This window comes from Heterocephalus glaber, unplaced genomic scaffold (genome assembly GCF_053883595.1).
Source record: "Heterocephalus glaber isolate CG9 unplaced genomic scaffold, H.glaber_assembly_v1.0 deba00001497, whole genome shotgun sequence".
Taxonomy (NCBI): domain Eukaryota; kingdom Metazoa; phylum Chordata; class Mammalia; order Rodentia; family Bathyergidae; genus Heterocephalus; species Heterocephalus glaber.
Window position 1 is genome coordinate 32,333,688 of NW_028258320.1, and position 25,535 is coordinate 32,359,222.

A 25,535-nucleotide genomic window follows, 5' to 3' on the forward strand; every position below is an offset into this window, starting at 1 on the left:
CTAATTGGAGATTAGTGTTTATTTCATACAATATGTTGCTTGCTGTTTCCTTCTTTTTCTTTGAAATGAAGGAAGATTATCAATATTTGTGAAAATTGAACCAAATACCCACATTTATTTTTTCAAAAATTGGCACACAGAAACTGTTCATATTTATGTGCACAGTATAGTATTTTCATAGATGCATATGATGTATAATGATCAGATCAAGGTACTCAGTATATCTATTACTTCAGATATAAATCATTTCTTTGTGTTAGGAACACTCAAAACTCTCTACTCTCCATTGTGAAATATTCAACTCACTGTTGGCAAAAACATCAGAAGGTATTCCTACTATCCAACTACACTCCTGATCCCATTGTCCACCCTTTTTCCATCCTTCCCATGTTTTGATATTCTACCTAGAATCATTCTTTCCCTAAACCAGAGTATTCCACAACATGATGCCTACTTAAAAGAAGTGAAAATTTAAAATTCTTCTGAAGAAATAGTAAGACAAATGCTTGCTTCACATGTTTTGTCCCCCTTTTTTCAGTGATTACTAGAATTATTGCAGGTCTTTATCTGAGGGTACAGTTATTAAAGTCTATCTGAGCACACGAATAATAAAGGTGACCTAACACACACACACACACACACACTTTATTGTAGTCTATGTAGGGCTGATGATGTCTGTATTAAGGACCAGGGTTGAGACACTTAAAGTAGTTGAGTTTAGAGCCGAAAACAATGAGAATTATTACCACGAGAATTATTCAAATATAAGTGATAAAAGACAATCTAGATACGCAGGTAAAATTCTGATTATGGGGAAAAAAAGAAGACAAACAGTAAAACCAGTTAACACAAAAATTCATAAAACTCGTAGACTGTCAGAAAATGGAGACACTATGAAGCAGGTAGATTAATAACAGGAAGAAAAATTATTTCTATACTTGAAATTTACCTCAAAATATTTTAGATTAGTATTTTTAGACAGTTCTTAGCTAATTCCTGTCCATATTATTTTATTGTACTAATAAAATTAAATAGGCAGTTATTTCTCATAAATATTACCCAAACTACTTTATTCCAAAGCTACTGATGATTCTAAGATCATATTGCAAATGCAACCACAATTTTGTGAGTTTGAATTTAATTACAGAACAATTTTTAATTTTTACACTTTTGATTAATTCTCTGATATGTTTAGGCATTGGCACACAACAAACATTTCTTTAGATGTATGAAATGGATTTTTCGCCAGGAAACCCCCTTACCTAAGACAACACCACTCCAAGAATGAAGATGATACAACACAGACACACACACACACACTCACTCACACACACACAGGTTCATTTATTCATCAATTATATAAGTAAAAAACCTTAGAAACTATAGTGAAACACAAGCACTGAAATCAATTTTTTCACTATATATTCATAGACCCATTCATTGTAAGCTGTTTTGCACATTTAAAGGTGAAATTTTTATATTTTACATATATACATGTATGTTTACATAACATTTACAACATATAATCACCTTAGGAAAACCTAGTCATCTTTGTATGATAGGGTACATTTGACATATTTTAACCTGAACTTTCCTACTTTATTTGATGAAAAATAAAAATTAAATGTAAATTTTGTCCCTTTCCTATTTTATACCTTGAAATCTACCTTGTGGTTAGTTGCCATAGATATTTACCTACAATATAGAATAAGGAACTGACCTTATCCCCCTTCTCCCTTCTGCTCAGCAGGACAGTGGTTAATCATGTGACATAGCACATGTTCTCCAAGTCATGGTCCTGCCCTGATCCTCCTAGCACTCTGAACTTGATATTTTTGTTACAGCAAAGCAAAATTGTTTACTATTTCTTAGACACATTTGTGTCCTTTCATACTCTTTATATTTGTTCTTTTTCTTGTTTCTAAAACTCAATATCCTCTGATTTACTCACTAAACTCATTGCATACATTTAAGGATTATCTTAGAAATTGTGTGCTTAACCATGACACTGTTTATCTAGTGGAATGGGACTTGAATTTCTGTAATGTCAACTATGTCCCTTAACAAAACAATATGTTTTGGAGTTTCTTATTCCTTTGCATTCCAAATTCTTTGATGATGGAGCTGATGTTTTTTCATCTTTATATTCTCATCACTGAGTGTTGTACTTGGCAAACTTAGGTACTGCTTATTTGTTAAAATGAAATAACCACTTTTTCCTGAAATAGGAAGCAGAATACTGTCTCAAACTAGTTTGGGTATTCATTAAAATTTTTGTATTATTTTTGAAATACAATATCCATAAAGGAATAAAATAGATTGGATCCTTACAGTAATGTTAAGTCTATGCTCTGTCCCAATGTCTTTACTGTTTTGAGGTAATTATTTTATTTATTTTGTCTCCATCTATTATTTTTACAATATCCAAGAATAAATTCTTAGTCTCTGTAGTTGTTTCAGTGACGTTTCTATATAAGCATCTCAATTCCAGTATGAAATGCACCAAAATGTAATGCCTTCAGCTTCCTTTCTTCCTTATGCCTATGTAGATATAAGGAAAAACAATGAGATTATGCTGCACTATGAGTTATTGCTGTCTGTTGCACTATTTATTTCTTCTCATGAAGGGTACTCTCACCAGAGTTTACTTTCATCAAATTTTATCAGTTGAATATTAGTTAAATAATTTGCTCCTGCTTTGAAGTTAAACAGGGCTTCCTTCCACCTCAAATAGCTCTTAGATCAATAGATTAGGTACATAATTTACCCTCTGCTTCCTTCATCAACTATAGAGTTCAGTACCTAGGAGAGCAGTAAGTGCAGCTATAGGGCCCCACAACTCTTGTACAAACATATTGAACCCCTTTTAGAATTGGTTTAGAAAGGTGGTGTATAATGTGAAGCACTTCAATCCTATATTCTTAGAAGGATTTTGTATTTATTTATAAAAACTGAAATATTTTATTTCCTGAGGTTAAGGCTTTCGATACTTGAATATTTTACAACTATGGTGCATGCAGAGTTCAGAATGTAAAATCACGATAATATTTCCAAAAGCTTATATAATCTCTTATTCAGTTAACTTATTTCATCTGTCATATCAAGTAAGTGTAATCCCCATATACATAATATTTCTGCACAATATCAATGCAATCTAAATTCCATTAATTAAACTAGGAAATACATATCTTAGACCACTAGTTCCTTGAAAATAGATGCTAAGTTTGACAATACTATACTTTATATCCATCAGTGTAATAAATGGAGAATTGACTAAGCAAATATTTACCAACTTATTTTTTAATGATAAATTTATTCTTAAAGGTATGGATAAAAATAGGAGACTGGTTCATGGTATACTTGTATTTGTATCTAATATCAAGTTAAATTACAAATTCTCAATTATATTTGGGAATACATTTTAGCATTTGATATGACTATAAATATTTTGAATTTGTGTAGGCTTTTATTCTACTCTCTTGCTATTGTCAGTAATTAAAATGAATGAAAATAGTTGTACTTGTTTACACATAGTTAAAAATTCAATAGCACTATTTTTAAAAATAACATTTTTTGGACAATTAATCTAATTAGTTTGTGGGGAAAATGTTATCATTGGGTGAATTCTTTCACCAAACAAGAATATAATGGGAAAAAAAAGATATTTTATTTCTTAATAATATAGTTTTATTTATTAAATTTTTTGAAGTAAAATTTTTCAATAAGATTCTACCCAAAAATTATAAAATCATCTAAATGTCATATAAATGAAGGATTAATAATTTGTTCATAATAGATAAAAAATTTAAATAAAATTATTAAAAACCAGGTATTATAGATAGGTAACTAATTAAGGCCCAGTTATAATTACTGTAAGATATTATCCTATTTATTTTTGTAGTGGTATTGGAGATTCAAAGTAGAGCCTTCCAATTGATCCATATTCTATTCCTTTTTATTTATTTATTTTTTATTTATATATTGAGACAGATTCTTGAGAATTTAGTACATTCTCCAGACTGGACACAAACTTGCAGTCCTTTTGCCTCACCCTTCCTGAATGCTGGTCTTGTTACATCTCAACACCAGGACAAAGTATTGCTATTGGAAATTAATTAAGAACATATGTAAAACACTGTTGTTTAGGATGAAATAATCAAGAACATTTTTAGAATTTTATTTAAATATATTTTTAAGTTTTAAATAAGAGCCCAATTTAAATCTCTATTCTGTTACTTATTGGTATTTCTATGAGTAATAAGGCCTCAATGATCCTCAAAAATTAGTATCACCAAGAGACACCCTTGTAATTTAATTTAAATAGTGGACTTTGGAGTAAAACAAACATGAATTTGAAACCATATTCATCTATTTCCAGGTTTTGTGATTGTGTCCTACTAATTTAAACTTACTAAACTTCAATATCTTCATCTGTGAATTAGAAAATAGGATTATTTTGGGAATAACTAAAATAGTGTTAAAATATTTTATGGGATCTAGTAATGATAATCACTTTAATAAGTAAATGAACTTATTTGTTCAGATGAATATTACACTTATCTGTGTTTTCCCTTCTGTAATTACTAAATAGTAATCATGTTTGATATATGCATTGGACAATATTTTCTATGAATACTAAAGGACAATGATGTAAAATTCTATGCCTATAAATTTGAATATCTGAATGCAACAAACTATTTTTAGGAAATTTATAGATGGTATTTAGCAAAATCTGAGTATGCAAATAGAAGAGCTAAATAAATTAAGGATTTAAGTATCATTAATAAAGTAAACTATAAGGGGAAGTAAAAGACCAGAAAAAAATGATCTGAAACAAATTATGACACTGGACTTCTGTTTTATGTGTTTATAGCACAGCCTGTGATATACACATTTCTTAAAATGTTGAATAAATGCACACATTTCTAATTTATTTGTAGGATGAGTAGGACTCTGCTATTAAAACTTAACAGAAGTACCCAGAACTCTGTATAGCTTCTCTATATATAGAAATTCAGAATCTGAATAAAATAAACCATTGAGTCATGTAGCAAACTTAAAAAAACAATTATTGTTCATTTCCAAAATTGTTAATTCTGATAATAAAACTATAATGTAAAGAAATGTGCTTTCTAAAAGGTTCTTGCAATAGTTTAAAAATAGAGTCAGCCAACTATACTATAATTTATCTCTAACAAATGACATTGTGTCAAAAGCAAACTTCAGCAAAAGCATGGTAAGGAAAATGTCTAGAATCAATGGCCTGACTATTTCTCACATTTATGCACAGCTCAATTCTCAAGACTTCTTGCCAGTTCAGGACAGGATTATCACTCACCTAAGCTAAAGCAATGGCTTTGTCACTAGCATCCCTCATTTCAATATATCTCCCCCAGCACATTCTTTCCATTATTCTCCAATTGATCTTGTAAACACTCTAATCTGAGTAGGTCACTTTCCAGCTTTATATTGATGTGAGCTCCCACTTTCTCTTACCATAAAGTATAAATTTATTGAAAGAATTTATCCATCTTAATCTGGTCATTAATATCTCTTCAAATTTGTCTGCATTCCTGCTTCAACTCAGTTTCACTTATGCATAGTTATAACTTCCAGTTCCTCAAATAAACTGTTTTCTCCCTGTCTCTGGGATTTCACATAAGATGTTTTATATTGTCATGGAAAGTCATTTATATTATAGAGTATTTCTTACCTTAAGCTACCCACTTTTTAAAACCTTATTCAAAAATGAAGTTCAGGTGATTTTTAGACTTGATTAGATTTCTGGAAGATAATTTATACGAGTATCTTCACAAATCTGAATAAAGAATGATTTTCTTAAAGTAAAACAAAAGCACTAACCATGATAAAAAGATAAATTGTTCTATATTAAAATTAAGAATATCTCCTCATCAAAATGCATAAATATAAAAGAGAAGGCAATTTATACAGTAGATCGATATACTTATAACTCAGAGAAGCAAAAAAAAGCTAATATAAACATTATGTAGGCAACTTCCACAAATCAAAAGGAAATGATAAACTAGATAAATGAGCAATAGACTTCACAAATAGATTATTTCAACACACAATAAACTTATGAAGACGGTGTTGAACATTATGAGAAAAATGCAAATTAAAACTGCAAATAGGACCCATTGTATATCCACCTAGGAGAAGTGCTAAAATCTAAAGTTAAGTGCCATCAAATAGTTGTAACTATAGGTGTGAATAATTCAGGATTTTCAAAGTCAACTTTTGTATACGTGTGTGAAATCACTTGCAAAAATAGTTGATGGTCTGAAAATTTCCCTTTGAGGTGGATAATCATCAGAAATGAACCAAAATATTAGCATAAACAACCCAAATATCCATCAATGATAGAATGAAAGAACAAACTATGTTACAGGAAATAATTTGTAGCCATAGATTAAAGTATATCTAATACCTAATATCCTATATTCCCATTAAGAAAATATATTCATATTTCTAATATATTACTAATAAAATATTTTAGCCACTCATATACCATCATATTGCTACTATAGTATAATATTTCTAGAACACTCAAAAAATAGGCAAAACTGTCCTTGGCTAAAGAGTGACTACCTTTAGGAAAAAGTCTGAGGCATGGCAAGGAGTTCGGGTGATATAATATGCTTTTTTTCTTTTGTACTTGGATAGTATTTATATAGATGTGTTCATTCCTTTAATTATTAATGTTTCGGTATTTTTCTAACATATGCAATATTTAAGATTATATTTAACAGATAATATATTGTCAGAGTCCAATAAAATCCATATGATCAACTGCAATTGGTTAGATGAACCCTGGAGAAAACTAGGCAAGAGAATCCAACTATAACTTTAAGTTGCTAGGAATTTTTCAGAAGTAGAACTGTGTCATGTGTATAATAAATATATAAAAAATAAATTTTACTTTTTTAAAAGGAAACAATCATTGTTTCACAGATATGTATTTATGTGTAGAAATGATTATCACTGTATGAGTTGATAAAGGTAAGCATTTTCATATTAACAAAATGACACCATGATTTGCCCAATTTTTTAAGGTCTACACCCATGAATTGTCTATATATCCTACTTTAATTCCAGATCCAGTTCAATATCAAAACTATCAATTTCCCCCTGTACCTACTAGTTTCATGGTGAATAATCTAGTATAATATTAATTCTCATCACCTCCTGCCTCCACTGCTTCCACTTAATACTCCTTATATCCTTTCTTCAGAACACGTCATAATGATCTTTAAACACATGTCAGTTCTTATCGCTCTCCTGCATACATCTTTTTTGGGAGGATCCTACAATACAATATGAATCACTGTTCACTTGCAAACACAACATCTCTCCCAGAGAACTACTTAAATTTAGTTTCAGATATGAGGTTGAACTTCTAAGTCATCTCTACTACCATCATAGCATAGCAAAAATTATTTACTAACTGCATGGAAAACACACAGAGAGCCTTTTACCTTTACTTTCAGAGGTTTTATTGCTTCTAGTTATAGTCAAGTTAAGATAGGTACATACATATATATATATATATTTCACCCCCTCCGCCTTTCCCTGTTTACGTAGACTTTGTTTCCACTTTTTTCTTTTCTCATAATTTTTCCTTTCCCTTCTTTCCTTTCCCCAATGATTAAAATGAATAATTGATAAATGGTACATATATTTTAACATTGTCAAATTATGTTATAAAACTTTCATCTTTTAAAGGTAGCAGCAATACTGAAAAATAATTTGGGATGTTATATGAATGTATTATTTTGTCTAAAATTTATTTTATTTTATCTTTTGTCAAAATGCCATTGCCACATGGCATAATTCTTCTTCTCAGGAGAATATTACTTTCATAAACATGCTAATTTGGTTAATATTGAGTTTCCCTTGTACATGTGAGAGAGGAAGAATTTATTGTGTAAATCTGAGGACAGAAAAATAATCATAAATACTGTTATTGTCTCCCCTTTTAAAATTTTGATACAGTGTCTCACTAAATTGCTAAATTGTCCAGGCTGTGTTCAAACTTGCAATGCTCCTGCCTTAGCTTCTCAACGTGCTAGGATTACAGGTGTGCAACACCTTGGCTAGCACAATAGTAAGAGTTGACTGAGGGTAGAGCACTTGCCTAGCAGTGCAAGACCATTGGCTTGCTTGCCAGCACTGGAAAACAAAACAAAACAACAATAACAACAAAAAAAACCAAACAAATAAAAAAGAACAAAAAAAAATTATGGAAAAAATCCTAGCAAAAATTAAGAGATTTTACATGTTAAAGTCAAAAATGAAGTATCACCATTGTTGGAAATGAATAATAATAATAGAAGCTAGTAGGCATACATTGCTTATTATATATATTGCTACATTATGTCATTTATTATCTCTAAATTTACTGTAGCATCAGGATAGCTGTTATTATCATCTTTATTTTGCAACTGATAAAACAGCACAAAATTAAATGGGCTTAGTTATATAGATCAGGTTTATACAGTTTTTAAATGACATAGTGAATATTTGAAACAAATCCTATCAAGCAGTACAGTTGAAGTACTTTGTACCCCTGCATGAATGATAAATACTCCATCTTATTCTTTTTCCTCAGTAGATACAGTAAATAATTCATAGTTTATGCATATTCTACCTCAGAACACTTTAAACATAAAAGCTGTATATTACTTACTTATTAACCAGAACTCTTTTTAAATATATTTAGGGGTTGGGGATTTGGCTCAGTGGTTCTGCTGCCTGCCTCACAAGTGGAAGGTCCTGAGTTTGATCACTGGTACTCCCCCCGAAAAAAATAATAATAAATATATTTAAAAGAGAAATTATGAATGGAATGAGCAGAAATAAGCATAAATATTTCTGCGGACCTTGAAAGTTACAAATATGTAAAAATTTACATGTTCACATTTCAACTAGGAATGCATATAGTGGAATTATTACAAGCAATCTAAGTGCCTAGTATAATAAAATTGATTAAATATGTTTATCTGTGTGCTCAGAAAAATCATACATTTTTGAATATTAATGATGTAAATTTGTATACCAATATACCTGTAGATATACCAATTTAAACTTAGAATATCATAAATGGAAAAAAAAACTTTAGAGTCAAAATGTAGCATGGTATTTTCAGGAAAAAGAACATTTTTAAAACTTTCAAGACTACATAAACAATAATAACTTTTTAATCTATTTGAAAATTTATGGTTACTAATTATTATGTATCAGCAATCAATTTCTTAAATAAGTACAAGCAAATAATGAAGTTTTCTATGGAAGTTTTAAGAACACTAACAAAATTTATCACTACATACTAATAGACAACAGCCTTAGGGATGGGGAGATTTGGTGGGTAAAAACATAAGAAAAACATCCCTGAGATAGCCTATAACCACATTCTGCTACACACAGCAGCTTCAAGGCTTTGGAATAGCCCCAGAATTAAAAATCAGTCAATCAATCAATCAATTCCAAAGAATGGCTGGCTATGATGAAATATAATTTGAAGTAAATATTTACTATAGAATTTAAAATATTGAAGCTAGCCTTTTTTAAATCTCAAATTATCTCACCATGTTTCCTGAAAAGTAAGACCTAACTGGAAAATAATCAGCCTTGAAAACAAGAGATCCAAAATGTCAGCCCCAATCAGCCTGTGCTTGTCTTCCCTGCCATCACTATTCTCTTGCTCAGTGGCTACACAGTAAGGTAGGTAAGGCAAGGATAGGCTGACTGCAGGTGGTATTGTTCACTTCTAGTTTTTAAGGCTAATTCTTTTCTGGTTAGGTCTTATTTCCAGGAAAACAGGTAATTCAAATCAGTAGTAAGAAGGGGAAGCTTGGGCTGGTGTCCCGGCCCGCGGGTAAGTCAACGGAGACCCTAGAGGGGGAGCGAGGATGAGAGGGGACAGGGGACACGAGAGATGGAGACAAGACAGGTTTCTGATCAAGTCTCGTTTATTGCAGAAGTTGTTACAACATATATACCGTAGGGCTAGAGGGGAGGAGCAAGAGGAGGGTACTGGGGCTACTTCCTTGTTGCCGGGTAGATTTGCAGCAGGCCCGGATATGTCCGTAAAAGGCACTCAAGAGTTCTAGCGGGGGGGCAAGGCCCCCCACAGGTCCTCCCTTTAAAATTATAATTTTAGAAAGGCGTCAGGAGAGCCAAGCCTGTGGGGGCTGAGCCTGTCTTGGGTCAGAGCAACACACGTGTCTGTACCGTGCACCTTACCCGTCATCGGTTAACCAGAGAATCAAGGCTCTGGCACCTGTCTTAGGCGGCACACGAGGGCTCTCTCATTGCATGGCACGCTTGCTCAGTTGCCCGTCATTGGCTTGCCAGCCCACTCACCAGGTGGGGCGAGAACACTTCGCCACGGCAAGGACCTAATCGATGGTCCGACATTCGTCCTGGTCAGCCATTGCCAATCTATTATAGTAGACCTGTATGGGCGCTGTTTTTATTGCCTCTATCTGGGCTCTAAGAAAGGCCATGATTTTGTTATAAAGTACGGGCCCTAAAGAAATGAGCAAGAGTAGACCCAATAAGGGTCCCAGCAAAGGGAGGAGATAAGGGAGGAAACCATTGAGGCCAGTCCAGAGGGGATTTTGAGTGAATTTTTGTCGTCATCTGTTTAAATCTTCCTGAAGTTCGTGAATTTTTCCCCTGACGATCCCAGATTTGTTGGCATAAAAACAGCAATGTTCATTTAAGGCTAGACTGTGAATAAGAGAGTTAAGCTACCCTGATTAAGCTTTTGAAGATAACCAATGTGGACATGCTACAATAACATATTCAGAACTTAACCAATATGAACGTTTTGTAACAACATATTTAGTGCTTAAATATCAAGGACAACCAATACAATCAATTTATAACATATTTAGATAATATTCATTGTGATATGTCTCCCATAAGATTATATAATATAAAATTTACTAGGGGGTCCCTTTAATGAATTAAGACCAGAATAATCATTTTCTGGGTGGCCACTTCTATATTCATCAAAGGGAGTTCCCATCTATAATCGTTTTGACAAACAATTAAGAATATATATCTTTTTATTTTATAACTGTTAATTGTAATTTGATTGTTGCGTGTGGGTAACAATGCACGTCACTTTCATAAAATAAATTTCAGTGGTACTTTGATCAATTAACAACCTGGGAAGAAAAGCATGTCTTTAGTTTAATAATATTATCTATAAGTCAATTTAACAATAGGCGAATATCCTTTGAAGAGGAAGGAACATATTGAGCTCAACTGTACAAACACAAACAACAGACAATAGACAAACATATAAGACAGTGTGTAAAATTAGGGTGCACCCAAATATAACTAGCCAAATTGAATTATACTATACTCTTGATGATTATTAGATTGTAATTGTAGGTGCCATTGTTAACTGGTTAAGATTGGACAACGTCAGGTCATCGGCATCATCAGCACACCTATCAACTTGTTTTACTAGGCGTTCTGGGAGCCACCTGGCTGACTTCATTTCCTTGGAGTAAATACACACCGATCCTCAGCCCCAGATAAGTACAGGATCCGGCCCGTGCCATGAGTGGTCCAGGGGGTCTTTCCACATCACCGAGGCAAATTGTCGTTGCGTCTCTGGTTGCCAGAAACGATTGGCTGCAGATAAACCTTTGGCATCCAAATTTAAGAAGTTAAGAATAAATAGTGCATGTGATATCAGATTTCTAGGAGACCCCTTAGTAGGATACCATTTCCCCTTTTTTATTTTGTCTAAAGTAATTTTAAGTGTGAGATTAGCCCTTTCTATAATGTCTTGTCTCTGTGGATTATATGGGATTTCCGTTATATGTGTTATTGTAAATTGTTTGTAAAATTTGGAGAAGCCAGAGCTGATATAGCCAGGACCATTATTTGTTTTAATTTGTTGTGGGCAGCCAAGCACTGAGAAGGCAGTGAGGAGATGAGCAATGACGTGTTTAGTAGCTTCCCCAGATTGCAGGGTGGCAAATATGAATCCACTATATGTATTAATGTTGACATGTATATATTTAAGATTTCCAAATTTAGGGTAATGTGTGATGTCCATTTGCCATAGGGCATTTGGAATCAAGCCACGAGGATTAACTCCCAGATGAGGTGTAGGAAGGTGCAGAGTGCACGTAGGGCAGGCCTTAACAATTTGTCTAGCTTGTTCTCTAGTAAGCTTATACATAAGGCGAAGCGTGTGAGCATTAAGATGATGGAATTGGTGTGTCTTCTGTGTTTGGTCAATCGGACTGGGGGCATCAGTATTTATTGAATAGGCAAAAGCCTGAGGTCTTGTGGCTAGGTCTGCTAAGCGGTTGTCCTCTGTAAGTGGGCCGGGTAGGTTAGAGTGGGCTCGAAGGTGTCCAATGAAAAAGGATTTGGATCGTTTTCTGATTAGATCTTGTAATTGGAGGAAAAGACCACCAGTCTGAGAGGCAAGTTTGATCAGTCTACATGTTTTTAATAAGGGAACAGATTGGGCAATGTAAGCACTGTCAGTAAAGAGATTAAAAGCTCAGGCAGGAAATGCGGTAAAGACCGCTATGACTGCCTGGAGCTCGGTTAACTGGGCCGAAGAGTGGGCGGTTTGGAACTGGACAATGTTATCATCCCACACATAGGCAGCCATTCCAGTGGAAGAACCGTCTGTAAAAACGGGTAGAGCCTCTGGCAGAGGAAAGCAAGAAGTGATCTTCGGGAAAATGAAGTCATGTCTGTTGGCAAAGTCAATAAGTTTGTTGGGAGGATAGTGGTTGTCCAATAACCCTGAATAAGAAGCAAGAGCAATTGGGCAGGAATCGGTGGTTTGTATAAGCCAATCGACCTGGTCCTTAGGGTAGGGTTGGATAATGACATCAGGTTTTTTTCCAAAGTACATCTTTCCATGGTCTCTGCCCAAGATAACTAGGTCTGCAACTGCAACATAATAGGGGTAAAAGACCCGCTTAGGGGAAACTGGGAGATGAACCCACAAAAGGGGAGCGGTTTGTCAAAAGACAGCAGTGGGAGAGAGGGAGGTTTTGCAGATGATATACTGTAAAGGAGAGTTATAATCCATAAAATTAATTGTTTGATTTTGAATGGCTTGTTCCACTGTACTGATGGCTTTGCGCCCCTCGGCAGTGAGCTGTCGAGGTGAAGTAGGGTGGTTATCACCTTGTAGGGTATCATAGAGAGGCTTCAGGTCATGTTTAGTGAGCTTTAAATAGGGCATAAGCCAATTAATGTCTCCTAGCAATTTTTGGAAGTCATTTAAAGTCTTAAGACCGTCCAGCCGCAAGGTAAGCTTTTGGGAGGAAATGTGACGTCCCTTTATCTGAAATCCAAGGTAGTTATAAGGGTCTTTTAGTTGAACCTTATCAGGGGCAATCTGGAGGCCATGAGATTCAAGTGCCCGTCGAAGGTCAGCATAACAAGCTAAAACCTCACTTCCTAATTGCCCCGCTACAAGGATATCATCCATGTAATGGATAATATACATTTGAGGCCAATTGTCTCGGGTGGATTGGAGTGCCGCGGCTACAAATGACTGGCACAGGGTGGGACTATTGGCCATGCCTTGGGGCAGAACCAGCCACTGAAAGCGCTGCATTGGGGTACAGAAATTGGTCGCTGGAAGGCTAAATGCGAAGCGTTTTTGATCAGCAGGATGTAAGGGAATGGTGAAAAAGCAATCCTTTAAATCAATAATAATCTTGTAATACCCAAGGGGAATGGCTACCGGCGAAGGGAGACCAGGTTGTAAAGCTCCCATGAGTACCATGGTTTTATTAACTGCTCTAAGATCTTGTAAGAGTCTCCATTTTTCCGACCGTTTTTTAATGACAAAAATGGGAGTATTCCAAGGGGAGTGGCTAGGAATAATATGGCCAGCATGAAGCTGTTCCTGCACCAACTGTTGAGCTGCTGACAATTTCTCCTTAGAGAGGGGCCACTGATCGACCCACACTGGATCATCTGAGAGCCAGGTAATCTTTTCAGCATGGGCCGCAGGAGTGTCAATGGCCCCTATGGAAAATGGCCTAGCCCTGCCCGAGGGGGCCGAGGGACAGGCTCAATGGGGTGAGTAAGGTTTGTAGGGTGTTTTCCCAGTCCCGTTCCTGGAATGTACCCATTTTTAAACATCTGCATAGTGACAATTTCATTGGGGCTGGAAATAATTATCCCCATTTGTGATAGTAAGTCTCTTCCCCATAGATTAATAGGTAACCCTGAAATGATATAAGGTTGAATGGTGCCCTGATTACCATCTTGGTCTCTCCAGGTCAGATCTTTGGCACTTTGTTTAGGATTTTCACTCTGACCTATACCCCCGAGATGGGTGAGGGTGTCTTTTAATGGCCATGCCTGAGGCCAATCCTCTCCCTTTATGATAGTTACATCGGCACCAGTGTCAACCAGCCCAGAAAATTGTCTCCCATCTAACCACAAGGTCACGAGAGGCTTTTGTGTTGAAAGTATCTCTGACCAGTAAACATCAGATGAGCCGAATCCCTGGCTGCCTCGGGCGTTGTTTAGAGCCTTATTAGAGGTAGAGAGAAGGGGAAGGAGTAGCAATTGAGCAAATCTTTGGCCTGATTGAATGGTATTAATAACTTTGGGAGAAGAAACCATAACTTTAATTTCCCCAGAGTAGTCATTATCTATCACTCCTGGGTAAACCAACAGCCCATTTATGGTACTACTGCTTCTGCCTATTACGAGGCCAAAAGTCTCTCTAGGTAAGGGTCCAAAGACTCCTGTGGCGAGGGCCTGGACTCCCATTTCTGGGGTCAATACTGTGTGGGTGGTGGCACTGAGGTCCAATCTGGCACTTTCTTTTGTGGCTCTGATGAGGTCTGAAATGGATTGCTGTTTATTGGAGCAAAATTGAGCGCCCCGTAAATTTGTTTGGAGTTGGGGGCCTGGGGCTGGCCCCCTTTCCCGTTTCCCGAATTCGAATCCTTAAGAGGGGGAAGGGGTCGGCCCTGGGCATCAGTTTTGGATCGGCACTCACTCGCCCAATGCCTCCCCCGATTACATCGGGGGCAGGGCCCGGGGGGCGGAGCATTGGGGCCCTGTATTTTAGTGGTCGGGCATTCTCTAGCAAAATGGCCGGTGGCCCCACACCGGAAACACTTATTGCCGACGTGGCGTTGCAAAAATTGTTTGACTGTGAAGCCTTGCATGGCGGCCGCCATGGCAAGGCCCTGTTGGTAGGTGGCCCCAATCTCAGAACAAAGGCGAATGTAGCCGGAAAGGTCAGTTTTTTTTTTATAGGGGCGGATAGCGGCCTGACAGGCGGCATTGGCGTTCTCAAAAGCAAGCTGTTTAACAAAATCTGTCCCTGTCTCCGCGCTCCCAAAAATCCGGCCTGCCGCCGTGAGAAGGCGGTGGACAAAGTCCGCAAATGGCTCGTCTGGGCCCTGCCGAATGTTAGTGAGGGAGGCACTCACGTCTCCTTTGGAGGGGAGCTTTTTCCAGGCCCTAGTGGCGGCGGTCTGAATCTGGGCATATAACCCCGCATCAAATTGTATTTGTTGGTCGTTGGCGGCGTAGGCCCCCTCCCCAAGGAGTATGTCAAGCACCCATCCATTCCCCGCCTGAGCATTGCGCCTAGCAGTTTCTCGGCAATTTTTAACATATTTAGATTTCCATAATAAATAATCACCTCCTGTAAGGGTGGCGTGGGCCAGAGTCTGCCAATCAATTGGGGTGAGCCAATTTTCTGCCACCGATTCTAAAATAGCCATGGTGTAAGGTGTAGTGGCCCCATATTGAGCTGCAGCCGTTTTAAAATTTTTAATGACCTTAAAATCAAAACCACTGTGGTGTCTTCACGCCTGTCTCTGTGCGTCAGTAGTTTTAGTTACGGGAAAGGCTTCCGCATTTTTAAGTTTCAGGGATACTCCCGACCCGGATGGCACCCTAGGGGCCGCCCCTCTAACGGGGGGTCGTGGCTTAAGTTTGTCTTCTCTACGGACATTTTTATGGGCTTTGCCTGTTTTTAAGCCTTCAAGCTGGGTAATAAGTTCTTGGTGTTCCTTTTCTAACCTTATCTGTTTTTTTAGAAATTTTATTTTGTCCCGGAGTTCCTTTTGGGGATCAACAACAGGACATGCCAGAGTGGGAGTGTCGGGGCCTGAAGAGATATAAGGAGGGGGATATCCGGAGTCGCCCCACAATGTTCCCCCCGCGGGCTCCTCCGACCCGGAGCCCTCTTGGGGCGGATCTGGGGGCGGAGGCGGGCCACGATAGGCTTGAAGGGAGGGATATAGGGGCGGAACCTTCCGCGAGGGTGGGGCTGTCCTAGAGGCGGTGGCGGAAAGCAAGGAAGCAGGGGTTCGGCGAGGCCCTGCCCTACAGGGCTTGGCAGGGTTCGTGGCCATTTGGGGTTGGTCCGAAGGGACGTCATGTCCGTCGGGGGCGGGATCGTCGTCACTGTCAAAGGACATCAAGTCCTCTTCTTTGTCTGACAAAGAAGTCGTGGTCTCAACGGGCCTGGGCCCCGGCGCCATATTGGCCCGGGAGACTGCGTCAGAATCACTGGCGGGTGTCAGCCCCTTACCATCTCGGAGAGCTACCTCCCCAGCCTGTATAGCCTGCGCCACCAGTGGATCCCTCGCTTTATGAGAAATAATATCATTAATCAAATTCCAATATGAGAACGCCGCAATAGGGACCTTCCCGGGTCCGCAAGTGGCATAATAATCCTGGAGAGCTTCCCCCACCTTTTTCCATCTCTGTTCGTCAATGGTTCCCTCAGCAGGGAACCAGGGACAGAGATCTTTAATATAATCAAAAAATCTTAACAACTGTTTGACTGTAACCTTTACCCCTCGTGCCTGTAATGTCTTCTTGAGACCTTGCACAAACAATTCGTGCTGACTAATGCCCTGTCCCATAATCGCTGCTCAACTTACCGAGGTGCAAAAAGACGGCAGGTCCACGTCAATTGCAAGCCTCTCCCGTGTCGAGTGTGCTCTTTGTTCCTCAATCTTAATCTTAGGGCCCCTGAGCAGCGTCCTTCACTGGATCCCCCGTTCTCTGGCCCCACGTTGGGCGCCACTTGTCCCGGCCCGCGGGTAAGTCAACGGAGACCCTAGAGGGGGAGCGAGGATGAGAGGGGACAGGGGACACGAGAGATGGAGACAAGACAGGTTTCTGATCAAGTCTCGTTTATTGCAGAAGTTGTTACAACATATATACCGTAGGGCTAGAGGGGAGGAGCAAGAGGAGGGTACTGGGGCTACTTCCTTGTTGCCGGGTAGATTTGCAGCAGGCCCGGATATGTCCGTAAAAGGCACTCAAGAGTTCTAGCGGGGGGGCAAGGCCCCCCACAGGCTGGGGATTTAGCTCAGTGGTTCCGGAGCCTGCCTTGCAAGCACGAGGTCCCGAGTTCGATCCCCAGTACCAAAAAAAAAAAAAAAAAAAATGGGAAGTTTCTCGTTTTCAGCTACCAGTTATACTTTTCTCCTTTTTTCTTTTGTCTCTTGACACTAATGCAATTTTTAAAAAATGTTTTTGAAAAAAATCAGATGTTTTGTATCTATTTAACATATATGAATATATTCCAATTCTTTACTTAAAAACTATAAAATATTTATAAATTATTTATTAGGACATTAAATGTATTCTTTATTTTTTATTATTTTGAATTATTTGATTCATTCCTTTTTAATTAATCAGATTTCAATGTACATCTCTTCACTCTACTTTCTTCACTTTGAAACAAAAACTATGCCCTCATAGTATACTTAGTAAATATATTGGTTTAATTTGAGGATTCACTTAAACATTTTCTAAACATCAAGAATTTTCTTAAAAATTCAGAAAAGTAGCTGTTTTCCCACTTATCTTTGCATGTGTTGTTGATTATACATCTTGCAGTAATAATTTAACGTTCTTTTAAGTGCATCTCAACACTCACTTGACTGTTTCCATGACTTGTAGAGAGAGTAAAACCTAAAAATTGGCCATTCTTTATCCATTTCTATTTAGTTCACTTTAGTTGGAACCTCAAAACATATTGTAATAACTTTAACACAAATGGAATTTGAGAATTCATTATTCCCTAATGTATTTATACATATCATTTCATTTTAATCTTTGAATTATTTACAGTTATTGCCAATTTTATAGGTAAGACAGCTGAGAAAAAAAGTTTATGTTATTCACAGTGGAAAATTGTGGACACAAACCCAGACTTGTGTGGGGTTAAATTTTTGCTCTTTAACATTTTTATTAGACCAAAAAGAATTTTACTGTTTTTGTTTTTGATGCCATCTCTTTCAATCTTGGATAACCCTAGACATCTCACTCTGTAAATGATACTGGCTAACTGACTATCATTGAAATATATGATTTTTTTCTAGAAATTATTTTAGCATTAACTGTTCTACTTAATGGACTTGTTTCTTTCCCATCCACGTCTTTAATCTCATCAGTTCTAGGTCTCAAAACTATTTCTACAGATGTTCTTTGTCATTTCTAGGGCAGGGAAAGTGATATAAAAATGTAAATTTCACTGAACATTGAGTTACTGGAAAAGTAATCACTTTTAGACTGTGTTTTTCTTTCATAAATCAAATTAGAGAATCAACAGCACAACACATCTCTGAAGTTTCCATTATTCTTTTAATCTTGCAGAACCAGCAAAAATGTTTTTAATTTAAAAGTTAAGAAATGCAAATTTTAAAAATTTTGCCAATTTGGAATGTGGTAATTTGTGTTAGAAAATATATTAATTTATTAAATTAAACTAACAGTGTTCCAATATAGTCGGAATCCTGTAGAATTGGAACTGCTTGCTTCATATCAGGCATTTCTTTCTTTTCATGAACTTTACTTATTGTAAACATAGAAAAGAATATGCATAGAACCTCAATTTTCAAGGTTAATAATTCTTTTCAATTCAAAAAGAGAAAGATTAGGAGAAATGTCAAGACAAAGATTGGACTCATTTATACTAGTACTTATTGTGTGCCTGGGTTTATGGTAAGCATGTTATATCTTTAATCTTTCCCACATCATTTTTATTTTTATTTCTATAAATATTTTTGACACTAATATCAACTTGCTGAGCTTATTTTGAGTTCCTCAGTCAGGGATATTTCTAATTGTTTAATTTTAGGTTTAGGAGAAGTTTAAGCATATGACTTGGCTTAAAATTTATGGAAGTTATAATTCTAGATCTTATGTAAACTGACAGCACAAACTTTAACCATTTCTTTTTTGCAGACTATTTTCTATGCATGAGCTGTTTAAGAGTAGGCTAAATCAGAGCGAATAAGAAGAATGTTTAATACAATTAGATTTCATCTACAAAACATTTGACTTGAAAGGAAATAAAAATTTAAATGTCTGAGAAATTGTTTTGATTTCAAACTTAAGGAGAAAAATCATTTGAATTTTTGAATTTTAATAAACTCAGAATACTGATAAAAATAATTGTGTACTACTTTTAAAAAAGTAAAAAGCTATAGCTATATTGTTGTTTTTATATATGTATTATATGCACACTATAAATATTATTGCCTCTATATGATAATCTACAGATAATAATTAGAAACATAACACTTCACAATTAAATCTAATTTAAGAAAGCAATCTACAATTTCAGTTCAATGAATTCAGATAAACGTTATAAATAAAGCAAAGACACTGTGAGTCATGGGTTCCAATTACATATTATTATTTCTCTCTCATCAGCAAGTAATTTATGAACAAATAAAATTATTATATATATCTTTTAAATTATCAGCTCTGAAATATAACTAAAAGCTACTGTGAATTTCATAGGAATTTAAAACATCTTTTTTTTCCTATTAAATGGCTGAGAAATTGCCTTTGTATGCTTGATATATGCAGGGACATGCACTTTCTTTTTCCTTATCTTGCTAATTTTTTTTTTTACAAAAAAAGATTAAAGGCAGTAAAGCCAAATTTTTGAGCAATGTAAACTTCCTAAGTAGAAAGTCTATGAGAGGCATAGAGTCTTCTCTAAAAAGCTGTCAAACTATTTATCTAGGTATCATAGGCATGGTGTAAAGAAGTTTATTATTCAGGAATCCAATTTCTTTGAAAGATGATATTCACACCTATAGTGCCTGGAAAATGTAAAAATTTAGATGATAGGGTCATGGAGAAGTCTAATAATGCTATTCTTTGTAATTTCATTGGACTTAATGCTATAGTCAAAGGCATAGTGTCTCAGCTCCTGGAGTAGAAAGCATTCAAAGTGAATACATCTCTTCAAAGGATGATTGTTAACTCAAAAATTGCCATTTGTGAGGCTCATATTAGTTATATCTGACTTTACAGTACAAAGAAAAATTACAAGAATGCAATTTGTCTCTAGCTGGGGTGTGTTACAATTGAAGAGTTGCACCCAGAGTATGTCATGGTCTAGAAGCCACAAATGGCCGTGGACTGTGCTAGCCCCATCTAAATAAGGTACTATGTAAGATAATATGCAAGTTATTGCTCATTGAGAAACTCTTCTTAGTGAACAGGATTATGTGTAGACTACTGTCAAATACAAATGAAATGATTACAAAAGTAAGGAGTAGGGTGTCTTTAGAGACAGGTCTACAAATCTACACACTAATGTGACTGCTGTGTCAACAAAGGGGTAATTGTTTATGGGTTCTAATATTTGCAAATTAGATTAGGAATATTTTGTTAACAAAAGTTGATAATAAAATATATTTTCCTCTGTTTCTCTGCTGTGCACTTCATAAATTGTCTTTCATTTTTATGATAACATATAACACTTGCCTTGAAACAATTTGCGAGTCATAAACATAGAACTACCTCACATTCTTCAAACAACTTCTCTTCCCCCGGTTAGCTGCTTGAAGGAAAAATATGTCATTTTTTCCCACTGGTCTTCATTTCCCTTAAACTATTCTCACATTCAATGAAGGGTAACATTTGATGCACTTAATGAGCTAATTACTTTCCTGTGGCAACTGAGATACTAGGCACAGCTTCAGGTATAATAAGTGATTTGAAAAGTTAGCTATTAACAGACCTGAAGAATTTAAATTGATATATTATTAGTAGTAAATGTACAGACTTGCAATAACTTAACATGAAAAATTCAAATACTTTTTTTAGTACCTGAGAGTAAAGGTATTTTACACCTTGTCATGCATTTCCCCTAAGCTCCAACTCCACACACAGACACACACACACACACACACACACACACACACAAAGACTCACACACACCCTGTAGTTACAAGAATGAACAAAGCTGTCTTTTTACTGCTTTCAACCATGGTTCACAATATAATGAAGTATTACTCAAATATTGCCAATTATCCCAATTATGACAGCCCAAGAACCGCACAACGATTATCTCAAAGATCCTGTCGATAATTTCAGGAACAATCTGGTCTGCTCTGTTTCTAGTGGTTTGCTTCTAATGACATTGTATTCAATCTCTTATCAGTATCTGTAGGATAAGATCTTTCATACACATTCATGGAGCTGATGGAAGACCTTAGAAAATCTACTTCCAAGCTTTCTCATTAGTTTACAACAAGTCTTTTCCTTGCTATGTGACTTTTCCTAAATCTGCCTCATGATATGTCACTTGGCTTGGAACAAAGTTTTCAAAATAAATTTAGTGTTTCAAGAAGTTTCCCAGTAACAGCATTGTCCATTATATAGTCATCATCTGTTTTCAGTCTCTTCTCACCTTGTCCCAAAACGTATACCCCAAAAGCCTGAAGTCCACTAAAACGTGTTATTTCTGAGTCTTCCTATCTACTTTGTGCCTTCATGATATTCATTGTTTAAATTCTGGACCAAGATTATTATGTGTATGATTATCTCTCATTCATCCTTCAAAATTACTCTTCAATCCCATATATTCTGTGAAATTGCTCCTTAATCCTTCTGCCCTTATACAAAATAAGTGTTTATACATTTTTAGAACTCCTTCGATTTGTGTGTACTTATATTTCAGCACACATTCCATTATACTTAATCTACCTTTGTTTCCTACAGAGAAGTGAAGAACATCTCACAGACATGGGTCATATGTTTACTGGTGTCTGCTGTGTACCTAACATAGTTACACAATAAATATTTGATACTTGGGTTTAGGGAACATACACACGTTATTTATTGCCATTGTTTGAGAAATTGATGAATGTTTATATGTCAGAGATATTCTGTCATATATTCTATAAAGTGAATTTTATAAAGTGTTTTCCATGTCTGATAAGTTAATGAAGGAAATAATCAGAGGTGAAATGGAAGTTTTGATCTAAACTTTTTCTCACTGTATATGACATTTGAGAAGTGATGATAAATTGCTGGCTTTAAGGCCAACAATTTCTGTGAACGACTTACATAATATTTAAGCTTTTGCTCCTGGGAGTTTTGTAGTTACCATTTCCAAAAAGAGTGCTTTATATTTGCATTTTTTAAATGAATACTACATTTCTGACATTTTTAAACATATCTGTTGCCATCATTTATCTGACACTCATTAAATAGTCTATTTTAAACCTATTTTAATCTGCCTGTTTATATTACTAGAATTATCAGGAAATTTTTAAAGGTTCTGATAGCTTTGATTAAACAGAACCTCAAATTGAATGTGATTAGAAGACAATATAGATTTTTGGAAATTTTATTAAAATTAAAAATATTGAACTCTATGAGCACTTTGATTTTTTAAGCAATTTAATATTTCTTTAGTTGTCTAAAAATTAAAAGAATCATTTAACTTCATGGTCACTTTATAAAGGCCCTCAATATAAGTATTAACTGAACTGATCCAGATGTTCTCATATACAACGGGAAAATAAAATGTGAGCTTTTTGGTTCTTTATGCCATGTACAGATAACTTGCTGAAGTTATGTCAAATTTTCCTCATGAATTTTTCTTATTGAAAAGGTAATTGCTTTTCAGAATTGATTTAGAAATGCTGCTTTGGAGTGCAACTTCTGTGCAGTTCTTGAGTTGTGATAGAAATTGTAATAAGGGTTAGTTTATCTCTGTATCATCACTAACTAGCAACACTAATTAACATGCCTGGATTTTCAAATTTAAATGAGAGAAGAAAAATGATGTAAGTGTGCTTATTTAAGCACATTATAACATTTTCAATAAGATGTCTATGCAGTTTTAAATAATGTATACTCTTCTGATAATACATTACTTAGCTTTAACATCTCAATCTTTGGATCGAACCTTGGATTCTGCAATTGAAAGTTTATGTTGCTGGGCCAGGGATTTAGCTCAGTGGTCCCCCGTCTGCCTCACAAGCCCAAAGTCCTGAGTTTGATCCCCGGTACCAAAAAATAAAAAATAAATAAAGTTTATGTTGTAATTCCACATGTATGTGATCACTAAAATTTATTTTTTAAAAATTAATTTTATTGGTACATTTTTGGTATAAAATATAATGACATTCATCATTGGAAATTTGCACCTTTACATAATCTCTCTTGGTTCTTATTTTTTCCCCATTCCCCTGCCCTCCCTTCAACCCCTCCAGCATTTTATGCAATACATATTTAAACCAAGCCATATTAAATTACTATTTATTAAATACTATATTTTGGCAGCAAAACAATCTGTTGTTTTAGTACGTTTAGTACAGCTCTAAAGGAATAAAAGTTAGGATTGGAGAAGAAAGTTACTAAGCCTATTTAATGGGGTTCCCAAGGCTCAGAATTGTTTTTATATTTGCATATTCTTCTTTTCCATTTTTTTCTCTTGATATTTATCTTCATTTTTAAATTAATGTCTCCATTGAGCTAAACCATTTTCTTTTTCTAAAGTTAATTGAGAAAACTTATGAAATAAAATTCATCATTTTATAACCAATCACTATTGCATTTTATTTTTTAAATTTTATTTTATTGTGTAGATACAAAACATGAGATCTTTCTGACAAAATTTTTAAGTATGTAATTGTTGACTGTACATACAAAATTTCATAGCAGATCTCTAGGAGTCTTCATCTTGTGAAAGTTTAAGACCATTAATAAGTAACTCCTCATTTCCTTTTGCTCCTAGGCCCTGGTAAGCACCATTCTACTCTTTTTAATTCTGTCAATATGACCATTACAGATACCTCATATAAGTGGAATCATGTAATGTTTGTCTTTCTGTGATTGACTCATTTCCCTTAGCGTAAAATCCTTAATGTTCATCCATACTGCTTCATTTTTTTTTTGTGCCGGGGATCGAACTTGGGACCTTGCGTTTGCGAGGCAGGCACGGGAACCACTGAGCTAAATCCCCGGGCCTACTGCTTCATTTTTTACATTTTAAAGCTGAATACTAGTCCATTTTATGTTTCATTAAAGTTAAAATTTATTCATTTTTTAAAGATAGTAAAGCAGACATTATTCAAGGGGAGGCCATGGTAATAGGTATGACAATCACTGAAAACTGCTTTTTTAGTGGGGAGACAGATTGGTTTCAGTTCCAGCACCAACAAATGACATGTAGAGAGTGATAATCAAAGAACAGAGGGGTCGGTGGATGGAAAACTACGAGGAGAAAGCATGATATTTTCCTCTTTCCTTTTCTTTTGATCTTTTCTGGCTAAACCCCCTTTAGAAGATTACTGATGAAGGCAGGCCAGAGGAGTATATTATGGACTGTGGTCATATACTAAAGTTGGTAGATTTATTTTCCTAAACTGATTTAGCATTATTCTTCCTAAAATAGGATTCAACAATGTCAGAGAAGGGAATCCTAACACTGAGACTACAAAAACAAATATTTAGAGAAGCCTGCATAAAATGTTGGGCAAATGTGTACATACTACACATTGTTATCCATCCATTCATTTGCTGATGAGCATTTAGGTTGCTTTCACATATTCTCTATTGTGAATGATGCAGCAATGCATAAAGGAGTGGTGATATCCGATTATATTTAAGATTCTGATTTCATTTCTTTTGGATAAAGAAATCTAGTCAAATTACTGGTTCTTATATTAGTAGTACTATTTTTAATTGAGCAACCTTTAAAATGTTTTATGCAGTGGCTACATCACTTTGCATTTCCACCAACATATGAATAGGTTCCAGTTTTCCAAATCCTCACTGTTTATTGTCCTTTGTTTTTTGTTTAGTTTTGGTTTTGTTCTGAAACAAATATCCTGGCAGATGTGAATTGTTATTTCATTTTGGTTTTGATTTGAATTTCCTCATGACAAGTGACAAAATATTTTTTCACATACCTGTTGTTTCTGTTTTTTGGTTTTTTTTCTTGGAGAACTGACTATATAATTTCTTAGAGCATTTTACAAATGAGATTTTTTAAAAAATATTAAGTTATAGGATTTCCTTATATATTTTTGTTATTGACTCTTTATCAGATATATGATTAGCAAATATCTTCTCCCATTCCAATATGTTGAATTTTAATGTTTTTCTTTTTTTGCTTCTTTGTTTCTTTTTCTCCATGTAAGCTTTTTGGTTGAATATAATACTACTTATAAGAAAGACATATTGACCAACACCAGAAAGGAAGG

At 35.5% G+C, this 25,535-nt stretch overlaps 1 protein-coding gene and 1 long non-coding RNA gene across 19 annotated transcripts in view; one reads left to right on the forward strand and one right to left on the reverse strand.

Annotated features, from left to right (window-relative positions):
* The window catches only part of Pcdh15 (protocadherin related 15), a 1,622,160-nt gene that overhangs the window by 798,912 nt on the left and 797,713 nt on the right, over nucleotides 1-25,535 (forward strand). The gene's annotated exons all lie outside the window — the stretch shown is intronic.
* LOC147825628 (uncharacterized) lies at nucleotides 9,878-17,363 on the reverse strand. Its single transcript, XR_015440352.1, has 2 exons — nucleotides 16,944-17,363; nucleotides 9,878-11,682 (listed from the first exon to the last, which is right to left on the reverse strand). It is a non-coding gene; the product is annotated as an uncharacterized LOC147825628 (long non-coding RNA).